Raw genomic sequence first — 12,338 nt, 5'->3', positions numbered from 1 at the left:
ATTATAAAGGAATGCAAAGACATGGTTATTGAAAGAGTGCATAGGATTGCCCCCCCACCCCCTCGCTCTAATGATGCTCGCCCTAGGGTTGTCATCTTTAGATGTCTCAACTACCTTCACAAGCTGGCTATTTGGAATGCTATTCGGAGCCAACGCCCTCTTATGTGGAACAAAGTGAAGATTTGTGGTTTACCTGTTTGACACAAATTGACGAAACATATGGTTACCATCTGCAACATATTAAAATTAAGGCTGCATATACACAGTTAACACTGTCACTCTTTACGGTCAGATATCAGGGGCTGAGCGCTGTGTTCCACATACTCTGCTTTTTCTATACATGGCTGCATTATTTTCTAGCAACGCTTTTCTCTCAAAATATTGACTATGTCTGTTTCCCACCTTAGAATTGGCTCATTGAACGTGGGGGGAATTAATTCACCTACTAAAAGACGTGAAATGCTTTTGTACTTGACTAAACAAAAATTAGACGTGGCCTACTTACAAGAGACCCATCTTACTTATGTAGAATCTAAAAAATTGTCTATGATGGGTTGGTCGTTGGTAGCGGCAGCACCGTTCACTTCCAAGAAGAGAGGTGTGGTGATTTTAGCCAGGAAATCCATTGCTCTACATGAATCACACTCATTCCCTGATCCTAGTGGCCGATTTCTCATTGTACATATTGTTTTAGGTTCCCTACAATTTTGTTTATGTAAAGTTTATGCACCAAATGGTTACCAGAAATCTTTTTTTCAGTACTTTAATAGCAAAACTTAGCTCTTCCATGCATGAAGGCTTGATTATTGGGGGTGATTTCAACTTAGTCTCATCACTATTTCTAAACCGGTTCAATCCTTCCAGAAAATCTTCCCCTCTTCCCAAATTTGGAGTTCCTCATTTTGCAGCTAGTCTGCAAACTTCAGATGTTTGGAGAGCATTTAACCCAAAAGAAAAGGAATACACTTGTCTCTCGGCAGCCCACAATACTTTATCGAGAATTAATTATTTTTTCCTTTCGCACTCACTTTTCCCTGATGTTTTAGACACATCTATTGAAACTATCATAATTTCAGACCACACTCTTCTCTGGTTTGATCTTAACCTATCTAAAGATACTACATATCCCAGACATTGGAAGTTTCCTTCCCATCTCACTCGCTCCAAAAAATTTGGTGATAAACTTAAGGAAGCGTGGAGGGATTACTCTGAGAACAATGTTTCCCAGGCAACCTCAGACCCCCTCTTTTGGCAAACGGCCAAGGCGGTTTTACGAGGAATGATTATTTCATATTACTCAATTAACCAAAAAGTCTTTAGCCTCTACATATTTATCCCTCTAAACTGCATTAACGTCTGCCTTCCAGGACTTTAAAAAGAACCCCTCCCCAGGTTATAAGATTTTATATCAGCAAGCCAAGACACACTTTGACGGACACCTTAATAATTTAGGTAACCACCACTTATTCCATGTCAACTTCGGATATCACAAATATGGTAATAAAACTGGCAGACTGTTGACTAATTTGCTCAATGGAACTAGGGCTCCTATGTTGATTTACCCCTTGACCATTGTGGAAGTTCTCACTACCAACAATAATCAACAAATTTCAGAAGTTATGCATTCCTTTTACAGCTCCCTTTATTCATTCCCTTCTACAATACCACTTTTGGACACTGTCACTGATAACTTTGCTACACCGACCCCTTCTTGGATATACTCATCCCTCCCGCAAGTCCCGCATTCGCCCATACTCTCCCTGACCGCTCCTATTACTCTTATCGAAGTCACAAATACTATTCAATATTTAAAACCTGCCACAGCTCCCGGCACAGATGGATACTCTGGGGAATTCTACAAATTGCTTGCTCCTGAGATAGCGAATATTTTAGTTTCATTCTATAACCACATTCTCTCTGTTAAGTCTGTCCCATTATATTTTAATTCTGCTCTCATTAAACTTCTCCCTAAACCAGATAGAGATCTCTCTAACCCAGGTTCCTATCGACCCATCTCCCTTTTAAATCTAGAATACAAAATCCTTACAAAAATTATTGCTGATAGGCTCAAGCATATACTCCCCCTAATAATACACCCAGATCAAACCAGGTTTATAACAGGTCGTCATTCGGCAGTTAATGTTCGTAGGGTCTTCTCAGCTATCCAACACCTTGCAAATACCAAATCTTGTGATGCTAACATTATCCTGGCCTTGGATGCTGAGAAGGCCTTCGACATGGTTCTCTGGCCACACTTAAATGACACATTATTGAAATGTGGATTTCCCTCTTCCTTTATATTTATAATCGATTCACTATATACAGGTTCCACCTCTCAAATTTCTTGTAATGGTCTCCTTTCATCACCCTTTCGTATTGCTCAAGGTACGAGACAAGGTTGTCCCCTCTCCCCCTTTTGTTTGCTTTAGCGATCGAACCTCTCACAGTTGCCATTCATGCCTCCCCGATTATCTCTGGTGTGCAGATAGGCCCGTTAGAATTGAAAATATGAATGTTTGCTGATGATATGCTTTTATTTCTTTCACATCCAACAACCTCTGTCCCCAATGTTTTAAATCTCATTTCTGCCTTCGGTAAGGTTGCAGGTCTCAAGATAAATATATCCAAATCTGAGGTTCTCCCTATTTCTGGTCCCCATGAACTGATTCATTCTATTCCTTCTCTGTCTAGGTTTCAAAATGCAGGTGACAGCCTTAAATATCTAGGTATACATATCTCCCTCTCTGACTCTCTGACCTACAAAGTCAACTATACATCGGCTCTAACCAAAATATCTACTCTTCTTACAATTTGACAAGACCTCCCTCTTTCTATGCTAGGCAAAATAGCAATCATTAAAAGTATAATCTTCCCCAAACTATTTCACCTTATCCAAATGTTACCTCTTTCTCTGACTCCCTCTGACTTCGTTTCTTTTGATCGATTGATCGCCAAATTTATTTGGAAACAAAAACGAGCTAGAATATCACTCTCAAAACTTCAAGCTTTAAGGCAAAATGAAGGTTTAAAACTTCTAAATATACGTTTATACTCCTTATCTTTTTTATACCGTTATATTAGTGATTGGCTGTTGCACACCTCCTCATACACTGACATACAGTTGGATAGTGCTCTCTTTCACCCATACTCTCCAAGTGCTCTTCTACACTCGCAACGATCAGATATCCCCCCTAGTATACTTAATCATGTTATCTTTAAAGATACTTACAAGGCATGGCTCTCCATCAACAGAAAATTAAACAGGGATTTTCGTGCATCTCCATATATAGCCATATGGGGAAATCCGAACTTCCCACCATCTTTGTCAAATCGCCTCTTTGTTTGCTGGAAGGATAAAGGCCTATCTCTCATATCCAAAGTCTTTGATTCAGGTGGTGCTGTGCTTCCATTTTCTATACTTCAGACTATTTATGACATACCCAGTAACCAATTCTTTATGTACTTACAGACTCGTCATTTTGCACTTTCTATAAGACCTATTGCTCTTGTATCTAGAGCTCTGGATTTTCTGGTATCTTTGCTTCACTTACAAACCTGTACACCTTACAAAACCTCTCACTTATATTCTAAACTCCTTCCTGACCCTGCCATTACATCTCAACTCACGGTTTATAACTCCTGGCATCAAGATATTCCTTCGTTGACCTCTCCCACTGATATTTTTAGTAATTTTACCCGGGCTATTAACTGTATCCAATCTGCATACTTACAGGAAGTCCACCATAGAACCATCCATAGGGCATATATTTCTCCTGCTCAGAGAAGCCATATGGTTCCTGACGAAACAGGAGCTTGTCCGAAATGCACTCTCCAGCCAGCTAAACTTATACACTGTTTTTGGTCCTGTGGTAAAATTAAGAACTTCTGGCATAAAGTTACTGGATTCATTAACAAAATGTTTCAAATACATGTAATCCCTGATGTCCTAGCTTGCTTGTTTGCTAATTTCTCCAACTGGGATCTCAGCCCTCATAGATCAGAATGTCACCCACTCCTCACCGTAATAGTTACAGTTACAGGTGATTTTGTTACATTGGATTTCTAAACCAAGTCCGACTCTCTCTGAATTTCTTCAGAAATTACTTCAATTGCTTTATTTTGATAGGAAATCTTTATTTCCTCACCCTGAATTGGGCTTTTCTAAATTCTTTACTAAATGGAATCCATATATTAATTCATTATCTCCTTTGGATAAAGAAGCAGTTATGAATATTTTCAAAGGCACTGCATGGTTCCTGTGTAATGCTGCTACCTAAACACCTATTGTATACTATTTCTGATTATAGTCTTATGGTACTACATCATTTTGAAACTGTATTATTCTTCCTCTCACGTTCAAGGCCTAGTTCGAGTAGAACAATAACGTATATACTTTTTTGGATCGCATTTTATGTATCTCTTCTACACGCAAATGTCTTAAATATATATTTATACTTTATTTTTTATTTTTTGCATTAGAAAATCAATCCCTTCCTTCTCTTCTCTGGTGTCACCCTTTTTTCTTCCTTTCTTTGGTCTATTCCTTTCCCTTTATTTTCCGCTTATGTCTAGATGTATATTAGCCAGATGGGCTTCTTTCTTTCTCACCCCACTTCCCTTTTCCTACTATCTATCTTGTACTACTCTGTCTTTTAATATGGCAATTTACTATTACCCTTTCTTTTTCTATATACCTTAAGTATGGTGTTTACACCTTAATATTTTCTACACAATGTTGTTATTTCTTTCCCTCTTTCCCAACTAATGCGACCTATATTATGGATATACTGTACATTCCACTTTGACTTCTCCGTTATTTTCCTGGTTGCAGTTGCTCTGTTACCTTTGTTTATTCCTGACTTATTTCAATATATCTTCCTCGATATTACTATGGTATAACGCATCATTGTATAACTAATGTGTACTTGTGGCTTTATGTTACACCGTTTTATGTTATTGCCAATTTAAAACCAATAAAATTGTTTTGGAAAAAAAAAAAAAGATCAGCCTATCAGTGTTTATAGTAAATGCTAAAGTGGCATTCTATATGTGGCACCCCACTAAGAGTACTATCAGTTTCTATATATTTTTTTAAAGTAATAGTGTATAAAGTGTCTTGTAATGCATGCCTCATTTACATTGGTGACAGTGAACAGTGTCAGCACTTTGAGGTACCTGGCAGCAGTGGAGGATCATGGAAGAGAAGGCGGTAAAAGGGGCTGCACTAACCAATAGTGGCAGTGAACTATGGAGTGTCAGGGATCAGCATTCAGTGATGTCTTACTTATCGGCGCACTGGTGTGCAGGCCTCCGGAGGTCACGGCCCCAGTCTGCGGCCGTATGAGCATCCTGTCTGCTGAGCGCAGTACCCACTAATGTGGTGAACCCCTGAAGTCCATTCTGCGGGTGCCGTCATGACACTTGCAGTCAGCTGACCGGAGAGCATCCAATCCTGCACTGTGATTGCTCACATGAACCAAGTATCCAATGACTGCTGACCATGGGGGTATAAGTTCAGAGCATCGGCTCATGACCTTGGACAATGCGTCACATTGCTGCATAGCATTTCCTGGTTCCAGTTTCCAATATCCAGTTTCCAGTCTCCAGTTCAAATCTCCAGTCTCCAGTCTTCAATCTCCTGTTTCCAGCGATCTCCTATTTCTGGCATCTCCAAGTGATCTCCCGGTTCCAGTATTCCTGTGGAACTACAGGCCCCAGCATTTACTTCAGCTCCAACTTTTGCTACAGTCAGCCTCCATCTTTTGCAGTAAGAGACTTTCTTCAAGTGCTATTCATTATCCTCACCTGTGTATGGTTAACTTGTATTCAGCATTGTGCTATGGCACCTGGCACTTAATACAACCACTTAATCTGTGTTTCAATGTTTGTCTCCTGCTTAACTTTGCTTGGTTGTGGACTTTGCATTGCAAACTGACTGTGTGGAGTATCGTTGCTGGTTTCCAAACCAACTGTGGTAGTGATCACATCTGATTGCTATACTAGTTTCCAGACTAGTTCATTGCCTGTATTTCATTGCTGAATTACTGCACTGGTTCCAGACCAGCTAAATACCGGTGACTGTTTATTCATCATTGTCAGCATTCCATGTACCATCCATCCCAAGTTATCACCTGCTTTAATAACTGTAAATATTCATGAACATATAAAAAACATCATTGCGCACATGCGCAGGATTCTCTTTCAACCTCCTCAGTTTCTCCATCGCACCACCACTGACCCACTAGTGCCTCCTCCGGGAACAGACATAACCACAGATCTGACATGGAGAAAGAGAGTAGAACGGCACTGCAAGGTGTCCCCTGCTCTCTTGGAACTAGCGTGTTAGTCCAGAGACTGAGTGTACTGAAATCAGCAGCAGGGGTCTCCGGTGTCCCTAGTTTTCAGCATGTACTGGTGGGTGAGGTCAGAGGTGGTATATTACCAGAGGAGGTGGACAAGGAGGCAGAATCCCCATCCAACAGATGGGCCATGAGCAGTGACCTCAACAAGAAGGAAGAAGCATGCTGGAAAAAGTTAATTTCACTCCCATAAGGCAGGAAGAGGATGGCCACAACATTTAAAGTGGATGGTGAGACCCACTCCTCCCAGCATGCAGGTAAAATGGCCACAGAGACTGCTAGCAGGCAGGGAAAGCTCAAGGGAGAGGAATAATTAGTGCTAAGAACCACCCACATAAAGTTAACTTGACAGACCCTTCAAACTACTGTAGGTCTGGGGTCTCTCACCATTAACAGTCCTGCTCCCAGTGTTGTACTTAAGAATAGTGCAAACTGAGCTTTGTGACAGCGAAACTGAAAGGAAAAGGATAGTCACATCTTAAAAGTTTGCCCTCCACTCAATTTGTAGCAATATTGTTTGAAAGGTGTGTAAATATATATATTCTTGCAGCATGTGAATTGTTAGCCCATAAAGTGCAGGATTAAGCTGGGATTGAAATACCCCTGAGTCCTGGAATTATTTAGTGCATAGGAGCTTCCTCAGTCTAGAGTGACTTATAATAACAGCTTTACCCGGATTTACTTGGATTTACCTGGCTCTCAAAGTGGCATTTTATTGGCTCTCGGATGTCATGTGTTTTGGTTAGCCAATATAAAAAATCAAGATAAATCCAAATTCACAATATTCTGGCATTAGGATCCGAGTAAATCTGAACCCGCACATCTCTATTCACGAGGCACAACCAGATGAATTTGAGTTGTGATCACCAGCATTCTGGGGACTAAGATCTACCATATGAATTTAGAATACCAACAACTTTATCACTTCAGCTGAGACATGACAGCTATAGTAGAAGCTACACCGTAACAGTTACCTTAACAATACACTACAAACATTAAACTGCCCAAAAAGCAATTAATGAACTAAATTTACAAGCCATTCACTAGCTAAAGGGTATATTTACACTGGTGCACAGGCTAAATTGTCAGGCTGGACACTACTAACTCTGGATTAATAATTCAGATAATATTACAAGGAAACTTTAACTCCACTGTATGTGCACCAACTGTTCAGTTTTAGCCAGCCAGCTATGCTTTGGAAGTACTAATTAATTTATCAGATTTTGTATAGGAAAGCTGAACTAGAAACTATTTTAACCCATAATGTAGTTATATTTAACAAACAAAGGATTATCCAAACTTTAATTCTACTGTAGATCCACCAACTGTACAGATTTAACCAGCCAGCTATTCTTTGTAATAAGTACTAAATCATTTACCAGAATTGTTATAGGAAAGCTGAAATAGAAACTATTATAACTCATAGTTATATTTAACAAACTTAATAGTGAGTTTTCCATTTGACAAATGTAGTTAATGCTGTAAATTTACATTCATTTGTTAGCTAGAATCAAAATTGTCATGATATTGTAATTGCTAAATGTGAAAACGCTGACATATAAATACTTACCTACTTACCCTCCTGCAGCAATACTCTGTGTTTTAACTCCAGGTGAATCATACTTTCCAACTACTGAGGAGTCAATAGACCTCATCCTTTTCCTGTGAAATAAATTATGATATCCTTGTGTGTATGCCAATTATCTGGAAATGTTATGAATTGTTCTAATACTTATTGTGCAAAACATTGTTGATGTAATTGCATTTACGGAAATTTGTTTGGAGTATATTAATAAATCAAACTTCTTTGAAGATAACCAGAGTAATCTCTATCATCCGCAGAGAACCACAACCATCTCATTCCCATACTTAGCTGGGTGCTAAATTTGTTTTTTGTTTTATTTTTGTTTTTATCTTCAAAATATACATGAACTGATGGTACTTAGTGGGGTGCAAGAAATACCAATAAATGCAGCTACTGTTGTTCAGTTTCTCCAGTGCCACTACAATGTGCTGTTCCACAGGATTGTATACTATCTCCCATGCTTTTTCAGTATGCATGCTACCACTAGGGGAAATACCACTGATTTGTAGATGATGTACAATTGTACATGTCCTTTGATCTGGGTAATGATAACCAAATAACACAGTAATAACCCTAATTGGCTGTCTAGCTATGATCCAGGGGTGCCTGACTGCAAGTGAATGACTCATGATAAAACAGAGGTTACTATGATATGTGAAAGGGCAAGACTGCAGCATAGTCAAGCAACAGGACTTACAGCATGCTTGGGGGTTCTGAAATCCAAAACAGTGAACATGTATGGAATCTTGGTGTTGTCCTGGATAGTGGTTTGAAACATAAACATCAGGTATAAGCCAAAATCAAATCTTCATTCTTTCATCTGAGGAACATAGCCAGAATCAAGCACTTAAATCCCTCAGAGGATCTGCCAAAAGTCATACATGCATTTGTATCATCTCCATTAGATTACTGTAATGTCCTCAACCTTGGTCTCCCAGCAAAAAAATGCACCACTTACTGGTCGTAAAAACAACATACCGGTAGTTAACAAGCTGTTATCAAGCCAGCCTAATTCCGGCCACATAATAAACATTCTCTGCTCCCTCCACTGGCTGCCTGTAAAATGGTGAATATGTTTCAAGATTAGATTACTGACTTTCAAAGTCCAACATGACCAGGGCCCAAGGTACCTGATGCAGATTCTGATTCCATTTTGCCCCACTCAATTACTGCATTTTGTAGATGAATGACTTTTAGCAGTACCTTTATTCACCCGGAATACATCTGAAGGTCGGTCCTTAAGCCATGTGGCTCGGACTATATGAAATTAATTTCTCCACACAGTTCAACAACTTGGCCACTTCAGATTGGCTACTTGCAGATTCATCCTTGATTCTGCTAATACAGTACTTGTCTAAGTGTCTAGTACACACTTTGCAGAAATGGAACATGATCAGACTAGAGATGTGATTCTCAACCACAGCCCTCAAATTTTCCAACAGGTCATGTTTGAGGAATTCTGTCTGTGGAAGCCGGAGGATAAATACTGATCCAACAAAAAGAAGAACACATCTGTGCATGCTTAAAGAAATCTACAAAACATGACCTGTTGGTGGTACTTGGGACTGGCGGTAGGAGCACCTTTGCTACAGCAAAGTTAATTATTAATAGCTGGCTTGGTACCCAAATAAACAGCAGGCAGGAAATACTCTAAGGCACAGAGATTGGTCAGAAGTCACAGCAAATGTCAGATCACAGTAAGACTTAACAGGAGCATGGTGTGCCTATTTAAATATGTCACTACCAATAATCCTACATTTTCTGATAGGTGAGAACCCAGAATAGCATATTAGGAATCAGTGGGCTGAGGCTACAATGGACTGCCAGACATCTATGAATGAGGGGTCTCACTCTTAGTACACTAATGTAACGCCTAGCACCATGCCAACTGTCAAGATCTAGAGACTTTCCTCTGTCTTTATCTCTCCCCTTCACAGGACAACTGGGTGGAGTTGTTACCTTGGGCAGAGTTTGCCCATAATCATTCGTTTCATTCTTCCACTGGTGAATCTCCATTTTTCATCAACTATGGATTCCATCCACGTGTTCCAGAATTACTAAGCCTTCCGATGGAAGAGGTTCCAGCCGTAACGTCCACTCTACTACACTTCAGACAAATTTGGAGTAAGGTTCATGCTAATCTTAAGAAGGTTTCAGTCAGGTACAAGTTCTTTGCGGATAAGAAACGGCGAGCCGCTCCACAATACAAGGTTGGCGACAGGGTATGGCTGTCCACACGTAATCTCCGGTTGAAGGTGCCCACCATGAAGTTTGCTCCAAGATTCATCGGTCCTTACCCTGTGCTACAAGTCCTGAATCCTGTGGTCTGCAAGCTGGGTTTACCTTTGCACCTACGTATACCGAACGCCTTCCATGTTTCTCTTCTTCATCCTCTCGTCCTTAATCGTTTCCATTCAAAGACCTCTAGCCCCACCTCAGTGGAGACAGAAACAGGAACAGACTTCGAGATCAAAAATATTCTAGACTCGCGTTACCTACACAAGAATTTGCAATATCTGGTGGAATGGAAAGGATATGGTCCTGAGAAGAGAAGTTGGATAAAGGCTTCTGAGGTCTCGGCTCCTCGACTAGTCAGGATCTTCCATGCTAGACATCCTACGAAACCGGGAAAGTGTCCAGGGGCCACTCCTAGAGGAGGGGGTACTGTCACGGCGCCGCAGTCTCCGTGCGGCCGTCCTCGCTGGCGGGTCCCGGCGTCCGGCGCTCCGTCTAGCAGGCCTCCACATCCGACGTCCTCGGGAACTGCGGGTGACGTCATCGGCCCGTCCTCCAATCAGGCCCTGGCGGGAAGTTTAAATTCAGATGCCGGGCAGTGCTCCGGCGCCTGAGTATCATCGTTCAACTGTACCTGTGATCTCCAGTGCTCCATGCCTCCAGCACCTCTGTGCCTCCTAGTACCTCCGTGCCTCCAAGCACCTCCGTGCCTCCAGCACCTCCGTGTCTCCCGTACCTCCAAGCACCTTCGTGCCTCCAGCACCTTCGTGATTTACCAGCACCTGTCAAGTTCTCTCTTTCAGGAGACCTTCAGCGTCCGCACGTGCCTCCTGTCCGCCGATCAGATCCTGCATGAGGAAGACTTACTTCCAGCCATCTCTGCTGTGGCCCAGTTGCGGTTCCACTTCCCGGCCATCGGAAGAAACCCCGAGTCCACAACCTCCTCAAACCAGGTCAGTGATAAGCATGCAATGGGCCCGTCCATAGGTCCCCGTCTCCTGGCTCAGCCAAATTAGATTTTTGTTTGGTGCGGCAGGAGCCGGACCATGATCAGAGTGCTGCTTTTTTTAGCAGCCCTAAGCTTTCTTATTTTATTATTATAGTCTTACTCATTTTTGAGTGATCTTTCTAAACAGCGTCTTATATGTACCTTAGAAAGAGTCGCTCCAACAACTCTCCGCCAGGTCGCGACAATGCTTACCCATGAGTACAGTGCTGTTTCGGTGGGCATCTGTGTCAGATATACTAGCAGGTCCTGCAGACATTACCTGGCTGTGGCCGGAGCATGAGGAGATGGTAAGTCATCGATTCCGCTTAGTAGATGGAATACGGACACAGCCGCACTGTTTTAGGAGGAGACTACCAAACAGTAGTTGATGCAGCTGCCACCCCGGGTGCACCAGCCTTAGGGATCAGAGGCTTCAGGAATAGTATGAGGCCACGATCCCTAGGGTTGATGTCCGCAGTGGGGAGTCAGACGCTCTCCTGGTCGCCCCTCCCCCCGGTTCATAACCAAAGCTAATTCCGAATCTAAGAAGGTTTTGGAATCGTTGACCTTTTCTGGAAATATTCTTTTTGGTAAAGAATTGACAGATATTCTGGAGTCAGAAGCAGACTCCAAGAAGGTCAACTTCCTTCCACAAACAGTTTCAAACCTAAAGTTCTGCATTTCAACTCTTTTTGGTATCTAGGAAGAGCGAAAGGAAAAAGCCAATACAACAGGTCTGGAAAGACAAGGAAAGCATTGGGCTACCAGAAGTCTGGTTGGGATCTACAGCTACACCACATTGGATAAGCCCAATCTCATCTGAGTTTGGAAGCTAAGCAGTGTTGGGCCTGGTTAGTACTCAGATGGGAGTCCATCTGGGAATACCAGGTGCTGTAGAAAAATAAAACCATCAGTCTGATGGTGTGGGTCTCAGCCTGGGGGACACCAGGCTGGGGGGGGGGCAAATTCTTCAGGTCACACATATCTGGCACAGTATCTCTAGGTTATGCTTTTGCCTTCAAGACAGACAGTCTTGGGCAGCGACGAAGGCCAAGGCTTTCCAAGAAGCAGTTCAGAAATTGATTCAGTCAGGAATACTCATTCCAGTTCCTCCTGCAAATGAGGACAAGTTTTACTCCAACCTGGTTTTAGTTTGGAAGCCAAATAGGTC

The 12,338-nt window shown here is 41.8% G+C and overlaps 1 pseudogene; it reads left to right on the top strand.

The window, feature by feature from the left end:
• Nucleotides 1-11,948: 11,948 nt before the first annotated feature.
• On the top strand, nucleotides 11,949-12,067 carry LOC135036008 (5S ribosomal RNA; annotated as a pseudogene).
• The last annotated feature ends 271 nt before the right edge of the window (nucleotides 12,068-12,338 follow it).

This window comes from Pseudophryne corroboree, unplaced genomic scaffold, assembly GCF_028390025.1.
Source record: "Pseudophryne corroboree isolate aPseCor3 unplaced genomic scaffold, aPseCor3.hap2 scaffold_624, whole genome shotgun sequence".
Classification (NCBI taxonomy): Eukaryota; Metazoa; Chordata; class Amphibia; order Anura; family Myobatrachidae; genus Pseudophryne; species Pseudophryne corroboree.
The sequence above is the reverse complement of the archived record's forward strand: the minus strand, read 5'-3'. Positions and strand labels throughout refer to the sequence as shown.